Below are 26,147 nucleotides of genomic sequence, written 5' to 3' on the forward strand. Positions count from 1 at the left end.
TAGACAGGAAATTTTAGGCATCTACAACAAGTAATCCTCCCATCGTGACTGTTGGTCCATGAAATACATTTGAAGAATATCCTCAAGAACTTGATTAACCCTCTTTGTTTGCCCATCTGTCTTTGGATGATATGTTGAACTGAAGTTCAACTAAGCTTCTTGTTGGCATATGCACACTCTAATGAGACATTGTAGGTGATTGAAGGTTTTGTCATTGATGGCAACCTTACAATCCTATGACACCAACAAGACATTCCACCGACACTAGAAAGATCAGACTCTACACCGACACTCAGATCACTGGCACCGACAGTGAAAGGAAGCATACTGGCACAAAGGCCGACGGGATTTTTGTTGTAATATATTTTGTTTATTATTGTAAAATCATTGTAAGATGACTTGGAAAGTTGTAAAATGACTCTTATATAAGAGAGATCATTGTAGAACATTTTGTAATGAAGTAAGAGGAATGTGATTAGGCGAAATAAGGCAGACCTATTATGCGAATTATAGGTTAAGGGTTTATGTAAGAAGCCGAGTAGAAACCGGTACTGGATCTGGAATTATAGATGCTACTTTGAAGCAGTACAAGACACTGGATTTATATAATCCATTTTGTAAGTTAGTGAGACTTCCCATTTTGTATTTGAGCAGTGAGCTCTAAGTAGTTGGCCTTCTTGCATGTGCAGGCCCCTCTTGTAGCAGTAATATTCTTTTATTGGCCAGTAAGTGAATATTGTGGGTCACAAATCCCACTGAGGTTTTTCCCACACCGGGTTTCCTCGTTAAATCCTTGTGTTATGGTGTGTTTTTCATGTGGTTGTTTTTATCTCTGTTTATTGCATTACTTTCTGCTTATCGGTACATTGTATTAATATGCTCTACATGTTTTAAGTTAAGAAAATCTATTTACCGGCTAGATACTGATTCACCCCCCCCCCCCCCCCCCCCGCCTCTCAGTATCTGTGGGAATCCTAACAATTGGTATCAGAGCTTGGTCCTCTATTTTCAAAAGCCTAACATCTTGAGGAAGATCTTGACACTGGTAGAGATGGAAAACTTGATGAAGCAACTTGAAGGAGCTCTCTCAGACTATGATGCAGAAAAATTGAAAAATATCAAACTTGAAGATGATCTAAAGGCTGCTCAGGATATTATTCAAGCACTTCAAGAGAATCTTACTATTTCAAGAAACAAGAGAAGAGAACTTTGTGAAAATATGCAAAATGAGAATGATGAAAAATAAACTCTTAATGATATGATAAACAAGCTGAAACAAGAGAACATGACAACAAAGAATGAGATGCAAGATATGACTATGAGATTTTGTAAAGAAATTGAAGATAGAAAGAATAATGAAGAAGATTTGACTAGAAGACTAAGTGATGCTACAAATGAGAACACAAGATTTAGCTATGAAAATGATTTATTGAAGACAGATCTGATGCACACTCAGAACGACTCAAATGAACTGATGAGGCAGAAAGAAGTCTTAGAAAGAGAACTAGATACTAAAAATCAACATAAAGGGAAATTCAAGAAAAGCTCAGAGGAACTTGGTAACTTGCTGAAGAATCAAAAACCTAAAGGTGACACTTCTGGAATTGCCTTTGAAGTTGGTGAAAGCTCTGGTACTGCAAACACACAGGATCATAGCAAACCGGTAAGACAACCTATTGCTTATAAATTCAATGGCAAATGCTTTAACTGTAATAAGTATGGTCATAGAGCAAATGAATGTAGATCTAGAAACTATCAGAATACCAATGCACCCACCGGTCAATGTTCAAAATGCAACAAAGTTGGTCATAACTCTGAGAATTGCAGAATGAATGTGAGATGTTATGGTTGTGGAAGATTTGGACATTTATCTAATCAATGCAGAACACAAACCGACACAGGTTATAGAAAGGCTATTCAAAGAAATAATGTGACTTGTTATGCATGTAACAAAATTGGGCATATTGCTAAATTTTGTAGAAGCAAGTCCTCACTGATAGACAACAAAGGTCATAGTTTGAAAGGAAAAGAAAAAGTTGAGGAGGTTAAGCAAGAATTTTCAAAACAATGGATCAGGAAATCAGAACTGAATGTGGATAGGAATACTCCTCCACTGGTAGAACCAAGCAACACTCCATCGACAAGATAGAGTAGCACTCCACCGGCAAAAGTCTCTTCATCAAATTGAAGAAATTTCTCTAAGGGTTTGGCAATCAATGAGACATATGCTATTATTCCCTCAGTTGATGGTAAGAAGTTGAAATTACTTCTATACTGGCAGTTATGTTAAGTGATTACTTAACTAGCATACATTAAATGTGGTAGTTGGCAAATTGACATTATAAATTAATGTTTTTGGCTCCATTTCACTTCATCGAGCATTCAAACATTCGAAGAGCGCAAAATTTCCAGAGCTAAGGCATTTTGAGCAAAGAGGCAAAGCATTTCAGCGATCAATCCTTCCAAAGGTAGAAAAAGGTATTTATAATCATGGCATCCTCTTTTGTACCTGAATTCATAGAAAACCCTATTGTGGTCGAGGTAATCAAACACCCTAGGCGCATATTTCAGTTAGTTCCCGAGATAGCTAAAAAGGATGACAATGTAGGTGCTTTTTCCCAAATTCCCAAAGGAGTTGTTTTTGCAGAAGACCCTAGAATTTATATCCATTGCCATATAGAAGAATTAGGAGATGAAGAAGTCAAGAACATGTACAAATTTGTTATATGTGATGACTCCAAAAATGTAAAACCTGAACACAAAATTGTTGAAACCCTAGGATTCACTGAGATCCTCTGCATTCCGGAATTCCCCAAGGAAGTAATAAGGATAGTATTGAGTAGGGTGCATGGAGAATTATTTTGGCTAGATTCAATTCATAAAATTACAAAGGAAGCTGTGAAAGCTGTAACAGGGTTACCTTCCACCCGTAACAGACCAGACAAGACAAAGAAGGTCTCAAATGACCTGGTAATAAACCTAACCGGTGCAACATCCGACAGAAGGTCTCTAAGGGTTAATGATGTGACCGACATAAATGTGAGATTCATTAGCATGATTTTAGGTTACAAAGCAACACACGCAAACCGACTTGACTCAGTTTCCAGTTTATGCATAGAAAGTGCACATGATATGGTTAAGGATAATGTAAAAATTGATGTATGTGAATGGCTAAAGGATGAATTGATTGACAATTTAGGGAAGATCAAGAAGGATAAGAAAGGAACATTTAGATTTGGTAACTTACTTGTATGCTTAATGCTACACATAACCAAACAGGTGCCCGGTATAGGTATCAAGAACCTTGGATTTGACATATCGGTAGGAAAACAGTTATCAAACTTGTTCAACAACATGGGTGAAAGCAAACAAAAGAATATTGATGAGTATTTTCAAGCACTAAAGGCCAGAATGAACAAAAGAGTCCGACTGTCACAAAAAATTGTAAACAAATACAAAGATGATATATGTTTTGTGATTAAAAAGGATGAGATCTGGATGGAAGCAGTTATCCCAAGAATAATTTGGGTTACTGAGATGGGTTATGAGACTAATGACCACATCATTGAAACATATGCTAAAGCACTTTTGGAAGCACCAAATGAACCTAAGGAAGAAGTATTTGGTAGTGCTGAGACCATTGAAAGCCAAATTCAATCTAAGAAGAGAGTAAAGAAAGTAGAAGCAACAACAAGGAGAGGTTCAAGGTAGGCTAAGGCTATAAAAGAAGATGTACTGAAACAAACCGGTATCACTAAAGATGAGTTACAAGCACAACAACCAAAAACTCACCTTTCACCGGTAGCAACTTCTTCAGAGAGTGACATGCCAGCTGAATTCAAAAGAGTTGTAAGGAAAAGACAACCTTCATCGGTATCCACGCCCTCGCCTAGAAGAACTGGACAAAAACAACAGGCAGTGAGGTCTCCGGTAAAGAAGACAACCCCCCAAAAAAAGCTAACACCTAAGAAGAAAAGGACTCAACATAATATTTCTCCGATTGACAAACTGTTGGATGAAATCACAAAAGAAGGAAAACTCAAGAACATAGAAAAATTATATGATACACTATCAGCATATGAGAAAGAGCAAGTTGAAAATAGTGTTATTTTACACCTGGATATCTATAAGAAGTTTTTGATGGAAGTTGTAGATGAACTACCATATGAATTATTCAAGAGACTAGAAGCAAGAAGACAATTTGTTGTAGAACTTGACAAGAAAATCAAAATTGAAAAATTACTTGTTGTCTACCCAGTCAACTCTCCAAAAGAAATAGATAATCTAATTGCAAAGGCCAACCGATCAGTATTCTCTACTGCACACCGACATATTGCACTAATGGCAGGAAGAGTAAAAGAGGTAACAGAAGAAACAAAAAATGGATGGGATATATTCCTTATGGAGAAGGAAAAGCAGGAAGAGTAAAAGAGGTAACAGAAGAAACAAAAAATGGATGGGATATATTCCTTGTGGAGAAGGAAAAGCAGGAAGAGTACAAGAACCCCAAGCCTATCAAAATCTATCAAAAGGACAAAGATAAGGGTAAAGGAAAGGTTGGTGGACCTCCTAGTATCAAAATAAAAGATAACTTATCCCCACCACCCCTGATTACTCCACTGGTAACAACAACAGAAGACCAACAGGTAGATGACAATATGGATGTATCACAAGAGGATACTAATCCTAATTCAGAGATACTATACACAGTTGATGTTGATACTCAAAAGGTCAACATTGTGGTAGATAAAGACTCAACCGATAAGACTGACATGGCTAGTGAGCCACCGACAACTGACAACATTGATAACACTGAAGGAAAAGTTGAAGATGATAGCATAGGGAAACAGACAGAGACTCTGACAGAGACTGAAATAGATCAACAAACAGAGAGACAAGCAAAGCAATAGGCTCCAGAACAGGAACAGGTTCATGTGGAAATAGTGCCACCGGCAATAGGAGAGAAACAAAAACCCTTGCTTAAGAAAATGGAAACACAGACTGACCTACCAGAGGTCACTACAAGCATGGTTACTTCCTCCATCGATGAAATTCAGAATGTTGGTTCCTTCTCAGCAGATTACAAATCAACCAATGTAACTAAAGTTCTTTTAAATTCTTTGAAGAAAATAACTGATTGCAATTCACAAGCTTATAAAGCTATAGATGACACAATCCCAATTTTGAGGATGATAGCTCCAAAATGTAACATAGATAATAAAGATTCTTTGAGTCAACTTGACACTTTGTCGAAGTATATTATTGACAACACAGTGACAGTTGAGCAGATAAAAGAACAGGCATTCAAAGACAGGTTGGAAATTGAAAAACAAAAATTCTTTGAGGATCAAATAAAGAAGTGTATTTGACACACTTCTACCGGAACTATGTAACATATTGAAGGAATGTAAAACTCTGTACAAAGATACTTGCAAGACAAACTTTTTGACAGTTGACATAGATAAGAAAATGAGCAAGGTACAAGAAGAAATTAATAAACTTGCTGACAATTTTGTTAATTCACCTGATACATTATCAGTTTTTTAGCAAAAGATAACAGGTTTTGAGGAAGAGTTATTGAAGCTAGAGAGAGAAAAGGAGAGAATAATAAACAAGGCTAAGAATCTGAGACTAAGACTAAGTCCAAGACTAGACTATCTAGCATTCTTGAGGAAGGAAATATCTGAGGCATTAGTACAAGGACAGAAAACACCGGCAGAGCATATGTAGCAACTCACCGGTACAGTTCAAAGAACAGAGGCAGCAATAAAAGACAGTAAGAAGTTTATGGATAGCATAAATTTGGTTTTGGCGGATCTTTTTCAAATTGTAACCACCCAGTTACAAGGTTGAGATAGAAAACTACAACTCTATTGACACCTTGACAACCTTTGTCATTGATGCCAAAGGGGGAGTAGTAGTATGAGAAAATAATCAGCAAAAGACTTATCTACTTAGAGGGAGCTCACATATTTTTGGTATACAATTTTTGGATTACAAGTTTTGGATTTTTCTCATGAGTGTTGCCATCAATGCCAAAGGGGGAGATTGTTGGCATATGCACACTCCAATGAAACATTGTAGGTGATTGAAGGTTTTGTCATTGATGGCAACCTTACAATCCTATGACACCGGCAAGACATTCCACCGACACTAGCAAGATCAGACTCTACACTGGCACTCAAATCACCGGCACCGGCAGTGAAAGGAAGCATACCGGCACAAAGGCCGATAGGATTTTTGTTGTAATATATTTTGTTTATTATTGTAAAATCATTGTAAGCCGACTTGGCAAGTTGTAAAATGACTCTTATATAAGAGAGATCATTGTAGAACATTTTGTAATGAAGTAAGAGGAATGTGATTAGGCGAAATAAGGCAAACCTATTATGCGAATTATAGGTTAAGGGTTTATGTAAGAAGCAGAGCAGAAACCGGTATCGGATCTGGCATTATAGATGCTACTTTGAAGCAGTACAAGACACTGGATTTATATAATCCATTTTGTAAGTCAGTGAGACTTCCCATTTTGTATTTGAGCAGTGAGCTCTAAGCAGTTGGCCTTCCTGCATGTGCAGGCCCCTCTTGTAGTAGTAATATTCTCTTATTGGCCAGTAAGTGAATATTGTGGGTCACAAATCCCACTGAGGTTTTTCTCACACTGGGTTCCTTGTTAAATCCTTGTGTTATGATGTGTTTTTCATGTGGTTGTTTTTATCTCTGTTTATTGCATTACTTTTTGCTTATCGGTACACTGTATTAATATGCTCTACATGTTTTAAGTTAAGAAAATTTATTTACCGATTAGATACTAATTCACCCCCCCCTCTCAGTATCTGTGGGAATCCTAACACTCCTAAGGCATGCTAAAGAGATGTCCATAATATTGAAGTGAATACAGGATCTCAGTCTGATATAATCCAACAAGGAATCCCATGCAACCTCGCGATGTCCTCCATAAAAACTCGAGCCACTTTCCCTACTATATAGGAATATTGAATCGAAGAAATGTGTGTCACCTTGGTCAACCTATTAATGGTGACCATGATAGCATCATGTCGGCGAGAAGATATCAACAAACCAATAATGAAGTCCATTGAAATGATATCTCATTTCCACTCTAGTACTAGGTTCGACTGCAACAACCCAGTGGGATGTTGATGCTCGACCTTCACTCTCTGGAATTCCAAACGTTGAGACATAAAAATTTCTATATCACATCTCATATCGGACCAATGGTAAAATTGTCAAAGGTTCATGTGCATCTTCTTGACACCTAGATGTGTTGAGTAGGGTACACGATGTGCTTCTATCAAGATCAAAGTGTGAAGCCTCTCTGATGGCGGAACATAAATACAGCTTAAATGGTGAAGAATACCATCTGACTCCATATAATAACTTACATATCTCCCCTCTATAACTCTCTCGGATTCAATCTCCACTCTCACCTCCTGGTACTAAGCATCTGAAGGAAGTGCTTCGAGTATCCAACTCCTCAAATCCATGTGGAGAGTCATCACTGATAACTCACGTCTCTTGTGACTCAATGCATCTTCCATGACATTCTCCTTCCCCTAAATGTACTTAACCTCAAAATCATACTCGTAGAGGAACTCCATCCATCGTTGCTTTCTAGCATTCAGGTTTGACTGCATAAAGATATACTACAAACTCCGATGGTCACTATGTAACTTGAACTGATGCCCAAGCAAAAAATGTCTCCATCTCACCAAAGCATGAGCAACTATTTGTAACTCCAAATCATAAGTGGGATAATTTAGCTTGTGATCCTTGTGTTTGTGAGATTCATAGGCAATCATGCATCTAACCTACATAAGAATTGCTCCCAAACCCTCCAAAGATGCATCTCTACACACAACAAAATCTCTTGTTGGGTCTAGCACAACTAAGATAGATGCACTAGTCAAACACTCCTCAACGGTCCAAAAAGTTTCCTCACACTACTCTGTCCATGCAAACTTCTCACCTTTCCTCTGAACAGAACTAATGGGATGGTCTATCCTTGAAAACCCCTGGATAAACCAACAATAGTATCTTGCAAGGCCCATAAAACTACGAACCTTTGCCACATTTATAGGTTTTGTCCAATCTACGATCTCTTGAATCTTAGAGGGATCCAAAATGATACCCTCTCTATAAATAACATGACCCAAATACTTCACCTCCATCTGGAAGAACTCACACTTAGCCAGATTGGCATGCAAACAATTATCTTGGAGACACTGCAACACCTATCTCAAATGCTCGTCATGCTCCTCCATGGTTCTTAAGTAAACCAATATGTCATCTAGGAACACGAGGAAAAATCTGTCAATGTAGGTCTTGAACACCCCATTCATCATTTGACTCATGAAAACTAAGAGCTTATTGGTAAGCCCAAGTGGAACCAATGTAGACTTTTAGTGCCCATAGTGAGCACGGAAGGTTGTCTGATGAATATCTGCCTCATGAATTCAAAGCTAATGAAACCCTAACTTAAGGTCTATCTTAGTAAAAAGACCTTAAAGCATCCTTAATCTGTGACTTAATCTGATCGTCAATCCTTGGCAATGGATAACGGTTCTTCATCATAACCTTATTCAACTATCAACAGTCTATGCACGGGTGAAGAGATTTGTCCTTCTTAATAAATAGGACCGGTGCTCCCCATGGAGAAACACTAGGATAAATAAACCCCTTACCTAAAAATTCCTCCAACTACAACCAAAGCTCACTCAACTCCTGAGTGGTCATCTAATATGGTGCTTTAGAGATCACATCTACTCCGGGAACTAGGTCAATTTGAGAGTCAATATCATGCTTAGGTGGTATACCCAAAATCTCAAGGGGAAAAACATTCACTATCGCTGCAAACAACTCACACCCTTAATGCAAACATCGCTTCAACTGCATAGTGGAGATCATATGAAGAGAAATAGGTTGTTGCACACCCACAATCTCCACTCTCTCTCTCTCTGCGCTCACCAAGATATTGCACCATCTTTCAATGACAATCTATACTAGCCTGTTGTGTTCTGTTGTGCCTCAAGCCAATCCATTCCCAACACAACACTGTAAGATCCCAATGAAAGAACACAAAGATCCACAACAATAGTGAAAACTCCTAAATCTAACACACATCCACAAACAAGAGAATTCATGACTACCCTATAACTAGTAGCTAGCTCAACCTACCACTTATCAACTTGCTTTGCCATCGAGAGCCCACATCACTCCACTACAGAAGGAGAAATAAAGGAATTTGAAGCTCCTGAATCAAACAACAGGAAAAATAAATACCACCTATCCCACTTGTAGTATCCACAACTGTACCCTATTACTTAGCCTGACGATTATCAACCACCACAAAAACTCCGTGAGATCTCCCTGCATCTCCCATAGTAGGATTTGAAGTTGTTTGTCTTTGATCGTACATCTGTGTTGATCTCTAAGGGTAATATACTGCAATATGACCCAATTGCCCACACGTGAATCAACCTCCCCTACTGAAACCTCTGTCTGCCAAAGGTACACTAGATTGCTAGAAGTTGCCTCTACTAGAGTTCTGTTGAGAACTCTGTTTTGGCTGAGTAGTATGAAAGTTCTTAGTGCATTGTTGGCTATGATCCCTCTCTACATGAGAACCACCACCACAAGCATAGTTTTGACCCTAAAAATTCTTCTTCTACTGATGTTGTCCACCCTTGAACAATGGAGGGTGACTCCTAGCAGAACCTGCTGCCTTTGAAGCTAGAGCACTACCAATCTACACTCCTGACTATCCGCCCAGAGCCATGGACAAGTTCTCCTCAACCAATCAAGCCTTCTCTATAGCTACTTCCATAGTCTTGGGTTCAAAGACCCGAACTCCTCTGCTAATATGAGCATTAAGGCCCCTAACAAAGTGAAGCACAAGCGTGGCCTCATCATCTACTATCCCTGCATATTGCTTAAGTTCAAAGAACTTATTCTCATACTACTTAACTAGTATGGCTAATTGTCACAGATCATGGAACTCGACCGCCTTCCTCTATCTCTAGTGATCTGATAGGAAGTGAGCACAAAACCTATCTAGGAACATCTCCCACAATATTGATGCAATGTCCAAATGAAGTTTCTACTCCTCTATATGCCACGAGGTGGAGGCAAACTCACGAAGATGCATGATAGCGCACCTATCTTTGGTGTTATTGCTATACGAATGCAGAAAAAAATACCTACCCAAATCCAAAAGCCATGCCTCTCCCTCTGTCACATTGCTAGATCCATCAAAAGTAGGAGGTCAAAACCTGAGAAGGTCCCTCATATGCCCTGCTAATATAGCATCCTGATCTAGAACTATAATATATCTCCTCTGAGGTGATCTCTCTCTCTCTTTGTCCTAATACACAACTCTATCCTGATGCTCAACTCTATCTTGATGATCAAAATGATGAGACTCTCTCGACTGATTATCCTCTTGCCTCGATCCCAAATGAGCAAGAAGCTCTTGAAGAACATCAATCAACTGAGGAACCCCATAACTATCATGCTAGTTCTCTCCCTGGGCTTCCTCCTCCTAATGATCATGATGTTAATCCTCTTGACGAGCCTCTTTAGAAACCTTAGGATGAGGGTTCTGTTGAGTACCCATACGGTTACCTCACCCATGACCTCTACCCCTAGGAGGCATCTTATCTACACAAGGCACAAAACAACTATAAGATCAAATCTAGGGCAAACTACTACAAGGGGTAAACTAGAAAAGATTACTTCAAAGGTTTAACCCAAGTTATTCTACTATTACACACAATGGACTCATATGAGACCAAAGTACCTACTATATGAACATGGGCTCTAATAGCAGATGCAATGCCCACCAAGAATACCCTATAGAAACTAACCAACTATCTAGAAAAGTAGAGATTTTTTTTTTAATGAGTTACAACAACACATAAAACTTGAGAGAAACACATACATTAAATTAATATGATGACATAAGCTTAAGTGTGCAAATGAAATTATTTATAATATTTAAATTCATAAATAAACATAAATGCTCAAATAATATGATCCTATAAAATAATTATTAATATTTTATTACAAGTTCGCAATAAATATTTATTTATATATCTATACATAACATTATTTAATAATTACACAAAAGAGATATGTATAATAATTAATTAATTAGTCACCATAATTCTATAAAATCAACCCAACACAAAGATTAAATAAAATAACACATAACACCTAATAAGGCGACTCTAGCCAAAACACTAGAACCGACAAGACATTGACTAAGTTTAGAGTGTGATAAGACCTTATGTCACCTCCGATAAATTTCCATTGGGATTAGAGGCACACTTAGACTTGTGAAACTAGGTGGAGTCGATGCCTAGTACCTACATCATGTTGACTTTGGCATGTTTATCATTGATGTCAATAAGTGTGCTTGTAAACCAAGGTATGTAAGTGACAGGATTGTGTGTGTTTGTTATTGATGATAAAAGGTGACAAAGAAAAGACATGAATACTTGTTGATAACACTTTTATTTTGGTTCATTCTGATTATATTAATCAATTATGAATACTTGATTATATGAACTTGTGGTGTAAGTGGTGTTTGTGTTTAAGATAGTGAAGTTTATTGTGGTTAACATCTTCTAGTTATCATCCTCTAATAGTATCAATGCTTAATCATTTGTAAAGCACACAAGCATGCAAACAAGTTTATGAATGGTGTTTCAAATCTACAATATTAGAGTTATGTTATGCTCTCACTGTGGTAGAAACTTGAATCTACAATCAGTTTTGATCCTGATTGTAGATTGAGGAGTTGAGGATAGTCAATGGATAGTTATCATGCACATAATATTTTTAAATAGATGTTTTGTGCAAATATATTGAAGATTTTATCTCCTGTAGCTTGAGCAATAGGAGGAATAGTGACAAGCGGCAACAAAACAAATGACAAAATATTTCAATATTATTGCAGAAGTTTAGTATCTTAGCAAATGATAATCATTTGTAATTTGAGACCTTTGGAGATTATGATCAAAATCGAATGTTTAAGTTCATATTAATGCACGGTTTTTTAGAATGACAATTATGGTTCTAACGACTAAGTATTTACTTGTCAACGGTTCTATAACTGTTAGCTTCTAAAATTGATAGAAAGCTTTTTATGAAATGTTCATATTTGTGTGTAAAAAATTTGAATAAAGAGTGAGAATGTTTTTTTTTTTACAAGGAGAGAGCATTACATGAAGGAAAAATATGATATGATCAGAGGAACATGTGTGATGATGTTTTTTAAGTGAGGCAGGACATTTTTAATAACTATTGCAAAATTTGAAATCAAACCAATGATGATCATTGACATTGATTTTGGTTAATAACAGTTTGTGAAATTTTTTTATGTCAGTCAAGAACTGCATATTCTAACTGTATATTTATAACAAAACAGTAATTGTAAAGCATTCTTGTAGGGCAATTTGTCATTGTGAAAGATTGCAGAACAAAGATCAGATTTTTGAGACATTTTGAATCTAAATGGTTTGAAGAGTTGCAGTATACCAAATTTTTTTATGGAAACAAAGTAATCCTTTGAGATGTTCATTTTGTGAAAGTGTAAGGAGTGGGTGCTTCTTCACTTTGGAGTTGGTACTCCTAAAATTGCAAGGGGTTGGTGCTCCTAGGATAAGTGTCCTAAATTTAGCCAGTGAGGCTTGGAGTTGGTGCTCCTAATTTGTAATTAGCGAATTTTGCCAGTGAGGCCTAATATAAAACTTGTTCACAGTGTTTTTCCACCCTTTAAGGGTTTTCCACTCAAATTTGGTGTCATAGTGTTGAATTTATATTTTTGAATTTCTTGATTGTTTTATCAAATGTTGTTGAACCTATTATATGGTTTGCTACAAATGTTAATATCATTGTGTTAAATTTTTGTTGACTAAGAGTTTTATGCAACCATTGCAATGTGTTATTAGGTAACTAGTTTGTTAGACTTCTTGATTTCAAGGAATATTGAGGTTTTTTTTTATGGAAGACTCCTTTACATGAATACTCTCTCTAAGAATGGATGGAGCCTTATAAAGACTCCAAGAAAGTATTTTGCGCTCATCTTTGATCAATGGATAGGATCTTTGATATTTATTTTATAGTAGATAAAAGCTTTTGTTTTTTATTTGTACTTTATCAAATTATAATTGGATCGACCTATCTCAATTTGTCACTTATCACAAGGAGGGGCAGGGTGGCATTATCATTCTTCATTTATAAAACTCTTCCTTTTGTAGTGATTTCTTAGGAGCGAGGCCCATGAAACCATGTAGTGTGGATTATATTTGACAAATGTTTAATTCAATTGCTCGAGCCTTGTAAACATTTGTGTTCCTAGTTTGGAAGAAATTATTTGGAGTTAGGGATAATATTATTTGTAAAATCTTATTACTAGCTTATCCATAACACTTTAATGATCTTTTCATATTCCTAATGTTAATATCATGGACCATGGAAACTATATGTCTTTGATGGAATATAATTTATCAAGCTCATTACAAATGAGATAGCTAAAGGGTTTACTAATATGAGTTTTTCCCCCAACATTTCAAATCAAACTCCATAGTTCATCATCACGATTCAAAAATCAACATAAGAGAAGTGAATGGTTATTGTATGGTATCTATAGACACCTGAAAATGTCTCATTGATCATGTACTAATTATTTGTCTAGATTAGTTAAATAATTTTTTAATTATTTAATTAAGCTAATTAATCTTATTCTTCTAATTTCATATTACTAATTATTCTATTCCAATTTCAATTCTATCATCGTTTAATCATTTAAACCATTTTCTAATATTAATTAAATATTTATTATTTAATTAATTATGATTTTAATTAATTAATTTAAATAATCTTTATTATTTAAATAAATTCATTTTCAATTTCTATCTCTATTTAATTAATCATTCAACCCTTTTCTAAATATTAATTAAATATTAATTATTTAATTAATTATGGTTTTAATCTTTTAATTTAAATAATCTTTATTATTTTATTAAATTCAGTTTCTTTAAATTATTTAATTAACTAATTAATTCTTCAAATTCCAAATCCCCAAATTCATATTTCTTCTAATTTCATTTAATTTCTAATTCTTCTAATTTCCTCCAAATTCAAATACATATGCATGAATTCAAAGATCAAATTGAATTTCAAAGTCAAGTTCTAAATATATTCAAATAACAAATTGAATTTAAAATAAATTCAATATTTGAATTAAATCTTATGCAAAGATTAAACTGAAAATCAAAGTCAAAGTGTAAGCACATGCTAAATTAATTAATTCAATCAATTCATTAATTCAATTATATTTTCAATTCCTATTTCTATCTTTTAGTTAGCCTTTTCTAAATAAAGCTCTCAATCAACTTTCAATCAGTTAACTATTTCATCTTCTTTATTTCCTCCAATCCCTCTTTTTCATCTTTTGATCAGCTTTTTTCTTAATCAGTTAACTCATTTAATCTATTCAATCTATTTTGTTCCACCTCCAAATCAACAGTTCAACTATCAATCACCATGTGAGCTCACCTGAGTTCCACCTCTTGATCATTTTGTTCCACCTCTCATTCAATCATCTCCAATAATCTATAAATTGAGCATTCAATCTCCATTTTCAACAATCACGAACTTCGAATCTTTGTGTCAATTGCAGGTTACCAGCGCAATATCTGAGAGCCATCATACTACAAAGAAGAGAAGAACAATGGAAGCCATGATGCACAATAGGGAGTTTTTACATTGTTTAGATTTATTCTATCATGCATCTATTTTCATAGGTTTATTTAAAATTATTTGATTAGATAGGGATTTGTGATTTCCCTTCTATTTAGATAGTTAATTTAATGATGAAATTTACATACGACAATTTTGGTGAACTTGACATGAAGCAACAACTAATTAATCTTCTGTTTTTTGTGTGATTTTTTGCAGGTTGTACGAATTTTTTTAATTTTTTTTAAGGTTTTGTACGGATTGCACAGCGGATTCAGCAATCATGCAATCACGTTTACATAATCACGCAATCGCATAGACAAGATCACACAATCGATAACTTAGGGTCACACATTCATGCGGACCCCATCACGCAATAGCCTTTATCCTATCGCGCATTCGTTCAGATTCTGCCACGCATTCAACGGAGTTATTTTTGTGTTCTATTTATCTGATCTTTCTTGTTTCCTGCTTTCTGTTTTGTTAAATTCTGTATGAAATTGGTTAAATTTGAACATTGTTTACCCTTATTGCATGCTTTAATTGTGACATCTTATGGTGCGTAAGGTACAATTCAGGATTTCAGGTGCCAGGAGGATGAAGGAACAAAGAAGACAAGCCAAGCGCTATCAACAAATCCTAAAGGTAGAAAAGAAGATACAAGATCTAGAGGATCAACCAACCATTGATAGATACAACAACCTAGTTCTCTCATATAGAGTAAAATACAATTTGCTTAATATAGAATGGATGATGAGAGATCTTGCTAGGGAATCACAATCTATTTTGTAGGTTCTAGATTAAAATTAAACTTCTTTTTTGTTGTTGTTGTTGTTGTTTTGTTTGTCTGTGTTTTACGCATTCGCCTAGATATTTTCACGCAATCGCTCTGTCAATATCACGCATTCGCTTTGTCAAAATTTTGCATTTGCACTGTCATTATCACACAATCTCTCATATGAAATCACGCATTCGCTCAGGTATCATTACGCATTAGTATTTTTCATAGTTAAGTTTCCTATTTTCTGTGGATTTTCTTGGGTTACTGATAATCTGTCTGCAGTATCTAGCGAATTTACAAAGAGGATCATATTATTACTGAATCATAAACACTCATGTTATCACACTTCAATTTTGGGCTTAAAATAAACCTGGTTAAAATGGACATGCGTGTTATCACACTTCAGTTTTGGGCTTAAAATAAACCTGGTTAAAATTGGCATGCATGTTTTCGCACTTCAATTTGGTGTTCTAAAATTGACATGCACATGCTTATCCCACACCTAAGTTTGTGTCTTAAAATAAATGTGAATTAGGCTTCTCAATATAATAACTCATATTTCATTTTTTTCTTAAGGGAAATAGCTTTTTATTGTGTTTGGGATAGGCCTACTGTTGCATCAACTACCTTTCCACCCACCTTCGAGGTCTTGGGAGAAAGGGAGAAGGTGATAACAACAACCAATTTTTCATTTTAGTAGTGAGGGGTATCTTTGACTAAGGATTTCATCACCCCATAGAGGTACTTCGAATTGGGATGCGTTGGGGATATCATCTCTCTCAGCATACTCTCGAGCGGTTTTTTTAAGCCGCTATATAAATATACTGGTCAGGCGGCTAGAGTGTTGAGTGAACTCGACGTATGTGGGGGCCTTTCCTGCACCGATAAGCTTAACTAAAGTCTTAAGTGGTTTGCTCTAAGAATTTGTCGTTGGATCGAGATCCTTCAAAATGTACAATAAGAACCACTTAGTAGCCCAAATCCCACATGCAGTGATTCCAGGGGTGTGGATCATACCCCATAGATGCCCCTCACGTACCTTGCATTATGAGATAGAAATCCCTTGGTGATAAGAGCTTCAAATCTTTGGGGTAAGAGAGACTGACATGCCCAAGAAGTGTGTGTCATGGAGTGGAGACAGTGCTGCCAGACTCTCTATCTATTCGTCTTATTTCAGTATTTTATTGTGGGGGCCTTATTGAATGGTGTCCACTTTCTAGCCTAAGATTGTATTCTATGCTTTTATATGTATCATTGTACCAGACCAATTTTGAGTCAGTATTTGGTCTATTTCAGGCCCTATCTTCCGTATCTATGAATTCTCAGAGTTGGTTAGAACATAGTCCAGTCAACTATACCTGTCTTCAAACAACTATCCTCAGATTTGGAAAACAACAAACTTGTCCTACAAATAGAATTACTAGAAACAAATTTTTTCTTGAAACATCAGACGGTCCTACAAACTCCAAAATTTTACATACTTGTGACTATAGGCGTCTTTTCATAGTCCTCATTTACGTCCTCATTATCGTCCTCATATATGTCCTTAGAACAAGTCCTTGCATTTACGTCCTCATTATCGTCCTCATATACGTCCTTAGAATAAGTCCTTGCATTTACGTCCTCATCATAGTCCTCATTTACGTCTTTATTATCATCCTCATTTACGTCCTTATTTTGCACATGTCCTTACATTGTCCTCATTATAGTCCTTGTATAGTCTTGCATAAGTCCTTCCACAATCATCATAATCCTCACATAAGTCCTTGTATAGTCATCATAATCTTTGCATAAGTCCTTGTACAATCGTCATAATCCCAGTTTTAGTCCTTGCATAGTCATCCTCATAAGACATAGGGTCAAATCATTATCTCCATTTTGCATTATCTTCAAAATTAGATTGTTCCTTAGTCCAAGTCCATAGGTTGCATTGTCGTTATTTAGGATTTCATCTTGTCATTCCATAATCCAATTTGTCAAAAAAATTCAAAAACATAGGTTGCATTTGTCATCCCCAGTTGCATTTGTCCATTTTCAAAATTCTCAAAATCCAAAAAAAATAGAGTTGTACTTTCATCCCTTAGTTGCATTGCATTTCATCCCTAAACTTCAAAAATCCAAAAAAATAGAGTGCAATGGTTGAAACAAGCTCTCAAAATTCTAGGAGACAACATTACCCTTATCAAACTTCCAACTTTCGTGGGACCATGTCATTGAAACCAAACAATCAATCATCTCAATCCAACATATATATGTCCCAAAATGTGCATCAAACTTATCAGGAAAAAATAAGTGTCATACCTATTTCTCCATCACTTGAAGAGAAACTAGCTTGAGAAATAGAGATCTTGGAACAAAACATTAAAAAAGGTGAAGAGAGTAGATCCCAGATGTTCAAACTATTTCAAAAATTTGGAGATCCCATTACAAACCTAGAGCCAGTTGATGTGAGAGCTCTTATTATGAAATCAAACATACTAACTATTCTCGCACAAATAAACATGAGAAACCAATATCAACAACAAACACATCCAACAATGCAAGTCGAACAACCAATAAAACAAACAACACAACTCTCAACATCACATATTATGCAAACAAGTCAACCACTGACAAAGTTACACACAATTACACAATCAATTTTGCCTTCAGTCACATCACATGTCTGTGAATATCCTCCTATATCTTCAAATACACCACGAAGGGTTCCCCAAATGAATGCAAGTGTATTTACAAATGTGTCACCCTTTGGACACCAATCGAACATGGTCAATGTGTCACCTATCATGCAACAAGGTAATCTACCCATGTCTAGCAATGGTTCTTCCCATCAAGAATTTGCACCTCAAGTAGCCTCCATATCTTCCATCATTTCGTCATACCCTGAAGTCACACAAGAGCAGTCCACACCATCTTTATCCAATAACGCAACCTCCCAAGGGCTATCCATAATACAAATCCAATCTAATCCAAGTCATGATGCTAGTCCTTTCCATGCTTCAGAAATTCAAGACCCAATCACATCATATACTCCTATCTTAGAGAGTCCCATTCAAAATCATTTCTCATCAGGCCAATGTGTTGAAACATTCCAAGAATCTCCCATGCATATCCAAACTCCTTCCCCATGTCAAGAGGATGATCTAAAATCAGAAGAAATGAATCCTGAAACAAATAAAGATCAAGAACAAAGACTTCCATCCTACCTAGTTTTTATCAAGATCCCGCCGACCAAGAATCTTATGATTATCCCCTCACTCTTTTCTATTCCATTCATAATGATACCCTTTTGTCTCAAGAACAAAGTGTTCTTTCAGGTCGCATCCAATATCCACCTCATAATCAAGATCAATACATCCCTTCCATCCTTCCTAATAATCCATTTCCAATTCAAGATCAAAGTATTCCTTTACCTTCATATCCTAAGAAAGATCCTATGATTTCTCCAGATCCTGATCAAGATTCCTCCATTCCTTCATCTCCATGTCATAATCCTCCATGTTCCTCACAAAATTCCCTCTCAAATAAATTCACCATTTCTCCTAGTGATCCCAATCCCTCTACTAAAGTTGTTCATGAACCCCTTATCAATGAAATCACCAATCCAGATCATACTACATAGAGCAACTTGTCAACAATTGTATGTGAGCCATCATCACATGCCAATATGGTGACAAAAATAAGCATGGCACCAGCTAATAAAATCAACACCCAATTTGTTTCATCATCTTCTTCAGGTACACGCATAACACCAACTAATGAGATCGACACATGGTTGGCTTCATCATACTCTTCAAGTGCATCAATAAAAACAGGCATAGCAGCCACTCATGTCACAACTTCGAAACCAAAATCTATTTGCCCCATACACACACACTTGATAGACTGGGGGAAAGAGAATCTACCACAGTTGGATTGCTTTGAAAATGATAAGGCTATAGCTGAATTCAAGGGTTCTAGAGTTGGATTTCCCTCCAATGATCCACAATTTAATCTAAAAACTAAAGAAATCAACATTGGAGATGTTGAACATGTTCACTTAGCTGAGTCCTTATATCCTATTGGAAAAGACATCTTTATCCGACTCTTCAAACAAAGACCAATGAACTACCTACACAAAACCCCCTAACCCTATGAACAACATGCACCTTAAATGATATTATATCTAAGGGTTGGGTTAGTTTAGGTTTTTCTTTCCACATTGCATCTCATTTTATTCAAAGCATTGCATCATATATAGTTTTTTTTTTCAAATGCATCGCATTCACAAAATTTCTGCATTGCCATATATCAGCATCAATAAAAAAAAAAAAACAACTGTCCAAGTTTATCATTTGTTTGCATTCAAGAGAAACAAGGGTCATATCATTTCTTAGATATTTGAACATGAAGTCTTTGAGGTCCTAAGGTCATTCATTTTCAACATCACCCCGTAATGACGTTTTTCTTATGGTTGGGTAGTGATTTCACTATTTGAGACTTGTTAACCCAAAATCTATCAATTGCTATATCCCAAACACATTAACAAAATCTCTAATTCATTCTAGACACCTAGTTGATCATATGACTAGTGTAAAATCTAAAATTCTACTTCAGTGCTGCTGTAATTGTCACACCCAAGTAGGTTTTATTACTTACAAGTCAAGGCAAGAAAATAAAAAGAGAAAAAGTGATATGCCAAATATTTATTTGAAGGGAAAAGAGAAATGATAAATAATTGAAATATCACACATACAAAGTGCGACAAAAAAATGTGACTATGGGAACATGCGAGTAACTCCATCAGGGCTATGAACGCTTGCTGGCAATGGAGCAATATTTGAGAAATTACAGTCTATAACCTTGTCGAAGCTCTAAAAGCTTGTTGGTATCGAGGCTTTGTTCGGGATGCTTTTGAAGTTAGAATAATCCATGTAGCTAGTCATATAGGATGCTAATGATCTTTAGTGAACACAAGAGTAGGAATTAACTCATTTGCACACACATGGGCAAAAGAAGATCAAAGTTTCAAAAACCAATGGGGAAGTTTTTTGTGTCTCCATTTGTAAATCCTAGTCACTAAGTGTGTTAATTTGAATGTTCCAAGGGACCTTAAGGATCAATTGATTGCTTATCTATGAAATATTTTGTACCTCCAATTCAATTGGTTTATTACAAAATGCTAAACAAACACAGTCATCCTTGTTCAAATAGGAAAGGCATCTTCATCATGCATATTGCATTAACATGGGTCATGTCAAAAATTCATTGTCTCCACATGCATTATGTAGATCATCATGTCATATAGGTCTACACACTAGGGGCATACATGAAAAAATCCCCAAAAAATAATCATAAAATATCTTGAAAAAAGCCTTAAAAATAAAAAAATAAAAAACTGAAAAATCAAAGCAAGAAAGCAAAGACCGTCCATCAAATCAAATCAACAACAGACAAACTCTCAAAGTCTACAATCAAACTAATCACATGTCTTGTTAATTAATTATCGATCAAACTCTATCAAACATCAACATGTCTTATACAGGGAAGGGTACACTCGAAACCAGACAGATCGGTCTTACACGGGGTATTTAGGCTCTCAAACCAGACATCCTTATCAATCATCAAACAATCAAAACAATGACATAGATCAATATGGTTGCTCGATTTTGTCCAAGTTAATCTTATCTTTATCAATTGATGACAGGTCATGTTTCATCAAATAAAAAAATAGTAAAAAATACCAAAAACATCCATATAATGTCCTGACAAAATCCTAAAAAACATCCATATAAAGCCCTGAAAAAATCATAAAAATCAAATACGATCTTGAAAAAATCAATCCAAAAATAGTGAAAAAGAAAAAAACCAAAAACATTCAAAAAATTTCCTAAAAAGAAACATCCATATAATATCGATCTGAGAAAATCAAACCAAAAACATTCAATGTGATCTTGAAAAATATCAAAACATTCAAATACGATCCTAAAAAAATTCTAAAAATCAAATAAAGTCTTGAAAAAAAATCAACCAAAAACATTCACATAAAATGTCCTAAAAAAATAATCCAAAAACATTCACTTATATCGATCCACAAAATCAACCCAATTTTTTTTTAAAAAAATCAATCAAAAAACTTGCAATAAAATGTCTCGCAAGAATCAAACACTCTAGCAGATATCTAGCAAACGCTTTGCACGAAGTTAAAAAAGGATGCAACTATCCAGTCAAACATTTACAATCAACTAATCAAGTTGTCTTATCAATTGTATCAACTATCCATATCAAGTGATCATTATCTTGTCTTAAACAGAAGAGGATACACTCGAAATCAGACATGTCAGTCTTAAACGGGGTCAGCAACTTTCTGAGATCAGAAATTATCAACTATCACATCAAGTAATCAAAACAAAGAGACAGATCAGTATGGTTGTTGAATTTTGTCCGGGTTGGTTTTTATCTTTTATCATTTGGCGACAGGTCATGTTCCTATGCTACTCAAGGATGTCCACAAGTGACTAGAGGAGCCGGGATGGGTATTATCTTTTTATTTGTTTGTTGTTTGTGGTGTGGACCAATGAATTTTTGGGGCAATAGTTCCAGTGGGTGTCTGTGTTGGTACGTTCATTCAACAAATATCCTATGCAAAAGTCAAGGATAGTTATGCTTGTGACTATTGTTGGTCCTCACAACTAAAATGGTAACTAGGTAATAAAACACAATTCAGGGATTGAATATCCTTAAATAACTAACTTTTCCTATGGCAAAGGCTCATTTAGTTATCAACCAGGGACATAAACTTGAAATGGGTTACCACTGTATGTGCACCAAGTTCATATTGCAACCACCCTATATTACTATAGGAAAGAGAATTCTTCTCAAAGTAAACACATAGAATCTCAAATGAACTAATAATTTAATCTTACAACTGGAAATTACTTTAAACAACTACTTATTAAATGACAAAGTTATGGTTAGCAGCAGGAACAGACACGGGAACTGTTTCCTATGGCTGCAGGAACAAACAACTGCAAAAACAATTGCTACAAAAGTATAAAACTAATGGAAACATACAAAGGATTACTCACCAAGTGGCCCCCCTTGAGTGAGTATCTCAAGAACTTCAGGTTACAATTATCTAATTATCCAAAATCGCATTGATCTCTTTATTTCATCTTGATTGAAAAATACATAAAACAATACCAAAAGACTGTGTATTACAAGATACTATGGTTGTTCTCTGATATCCCCGAGAGGAGAGGGATCCCTTTATTTATAGGAAAATTTTTAACAAACTTCTAACTGATCGACCACATTCCTATGGAATAGGTGAATAGGATTTATTAACAAGAGAAGAAGTCAGTGCAAGACAACAAAACTACATTTGTCCTGCAGTTGATAAAATATACCATGACTAGCCTCCTAGATCTAAGCTCCACTAAGAACAATTGTAAATGTTCATAAATCAATCTGCTGGAGAACCGGTCAAGTGGTTTTGATCATTACTTCATTTCTCTGATTGGTTCTATATTGCGGTTATATATTTGATGATCTTTTGAACCGCCATTTGTCTTTACTCTACCTTTGCTGACCCTGCATCATGATATTAATGCACAACAAACATGTGTATATACTAATGCTAACATGATATAATGCAAACCATATTTATAATTATTTTTCAGATATTTGCATACATAAATCATTATATGACATCCTTAGGTATAACTTAAACCAGTTTTAGAAACACTTAAAGGTATCAACTTAAAAGAGTATTATAATCCAAATTTCATCTAATAATAAGACCTAGGCATGAGTATTATATCAAAAATCTATTAAAATAGAGCCATTATTTAGGCTCATCAACTATCACACATACCTCGACCCCTGGAATTATTCTCAGAATGGAGGGTTCACTCCTTGTCTGTTACGTGTTTGTTTCTTCAATGAGATATCTTTACATCTTGGTTCCTTATACCCTGACGTGCTAAGCTCCATTGTTCAATAATAAGGCTCAGTGATGAATATATATTGCGCAATAAATAATGACACAGGTTCGTGAATCAATCATTCTCATTTCATCTCATTTGCTTATTGCTAGTTTGTTGATTCTTTTCTCATCATCTCTTTCTAAATCATTTTTATCATCTAACATTATTCTATTTCATTCTAAGGTTCATTCTCTCATATTCTATCTCTATATCATCTTCACATCACCTATCTCTATCTCTAATCAACTAACTATTCTTCTATGTCACATTCTTCTTTATTCGAAAGATCATTCATACCTTTAATGCATAAACAATCTCTCGAGGGGGCATTACACCCTAAGCGTCATCAGGGCATAATTTTTTTTCATTTTCTTTGAAACAATGTCGTTTCGACATTGTCTCAAAGAGGGGCAAATGTAGACACTTGAAAATGTCTCATTGATCATGTACTAATTATTTGTCTAAATTAGTTAAATAATTTTTTTTATTATTTAATTAAGCTAATTAATCTTATTCTTCTAATTTCATATTACTAATTATTCTATTTCAATTAAATATTTATTATTTAATTAATTATGATTTTAATTAATTAATTTAAATAATCTTTATTATTTAAATAAATTCATTTTCAATTTCTATCTCCATTCAATTAATCATTCAACCCTTTTCTAAATATTAATTATTTAATTAATTATGATTTTAATCTGTCCAAGGGGTTGAGCTTAACTGGTTAAAACATTGGGTTCTCACTGTGGAGACCCAAGTTCAATTCCCAATAGGGACATCTGAAGTGGAATTCTAAGTTGTGATTCTTGGCCTTCCATAGGATGGGGAAGGTCTTGGGGTCAATCTAATCAAACATAATAATAATCATAATTCAAAGATATGTAATGGGGATGGGGCCCCCTACTGTGTCCCCACTAGTTCGTAGCTCTAGTCAAAATCTATTCAGGCTTTGACCAATTACCGATCAAAAAAAATAAAAATATTATGATTTTAATCTTTTAATTTAAATAATCTTTATTATTTAATTAAATTTAGTTTCTAACTATTTACCTTTTCTAAATATTAATTAAATATTTATTATTTAATTAATTATGATTTTAATCTTTTTTCTTTTTTTTGCTCGGTAAAAGGCCTAAGCCATATTTTATTAATAAATAGTATTACAATCTCCGCTCAGTGCAGGTGTCAGTAGGAAAGAGCGGAGAGGAGAAAACCTCCGGCCTTGCTCGGGACCATAGGTCCAGTCAGTGACTAATAACATTTAATGATTTACATATAATCTTTTACAAATCCTGCAATCTGGGTGATCAAAAGCCCTTCATAGATAGCATCTATGATTTACATGAGGTAATATATTTCTGCCAAACTTCCTAGTTCACCTATGCCATATTTTCCATCTTCTGATTATCCTACAAAACAGATTTTCAAAACAATCCCTCTGCAAAACCACTTTGTTAAATGTTAGTGCCAAATAGTAAGAGCCAATATTATCTCTACATACTTACCCCCGTTGTTATTATAGACTAGGTTTCTTTCATATTAAGTCAACATAAAAAATTGTTGGCTATACTATGAAAGATTACCCAGTCTACAATAGTATTAGTGGTATAAACACTAGTCAACAAAGGATTGATACTAACACAACCTATCTAGCCTATACTTCAGGCTCTTACCTTGATATTCGAGACTTATACATGTTAAAATAAAAATGTTGAAGTTAACCAATATGCGAGAATTACTAAAGTACTCCCTATTACTATATTTTAGTATATGCTTGAATCAAAAAACCATCGACATTCTAAACTTCACTTAATTAGTATAATTGTATATTTTGAAGTTGTCATCAAGTGAGTATCTTACACTTCACTATCTATGTTATATCAAAGTATTTAATAAACAGTTCAATATGTGCATTGTACTAACTGTAGATCCTATATCTCTGCATATAAGATTAGTTATAGTATTAATAGCAAACAAAACTATGTAATGAAAACTTATTCTTCCTCCTTGTCATCTGCGGCTTCCATGCCAGAGGCCTGTGTTTCACTGGGATTATCAGCCTGGAACGAGGTCCATCCCTCTTCTACCATATAACTCACCCACCATTCCCCTTTTGGTTCTTTTACCACTCCAAGCCATTGCTTAAGGAATGCAACGCTCCTTGCAATCTTTGTTTGTCTTTGATGGCAGAGTTGATGATCCTTGCTACTTAGAATAGGCCTTGTGAACTTTGTATTGAGTACCTCTTCCTTATCTATAGCTTCCACAACTTTGGAGTAATCTTCTGGGTAAGGTATTTGAAGCTTATCATCCACACATTTTATCGCCATTTCCAAGTTGACCAAGTATTCTTTTTTGAAAATCAACCTACATAGTGTGACTATGACTACTTTTTCTTCTCCCATTGTGAGTAGTATTGCTGCAAACCTTGTTGGGATGCTGCTATTAACTCGTTTCCTGTGTTCCGAGAGTATAATCTCATCACCCAAAATCCTTTTGGTCGCATGTATGACCAAATCATCTTCAGATGTTAGAATCACCAACCACCATTTGTTAGAGATCTCTCTGATGAAGGACATTTCACGCTTCTCAGGAAAGAGACAAATATCAGAATCCATTTTTAAAAAGGC

The sequence above is a fragment of the Cryptomeria japonica genome, chromosome 9, assembly GCF_030272615.1.
Source record: "Cryptomeria japonica chromosome 9, Sugi_1.0, whole genome shotgun sequence".
Classification (NCBI taxonomy): Eukaryota; Viridiplantae; Streptophyta; class Pinopsida; order Cupressales; family Cupressaceae; genus Cryptomeria; species Cryptomeria japonica.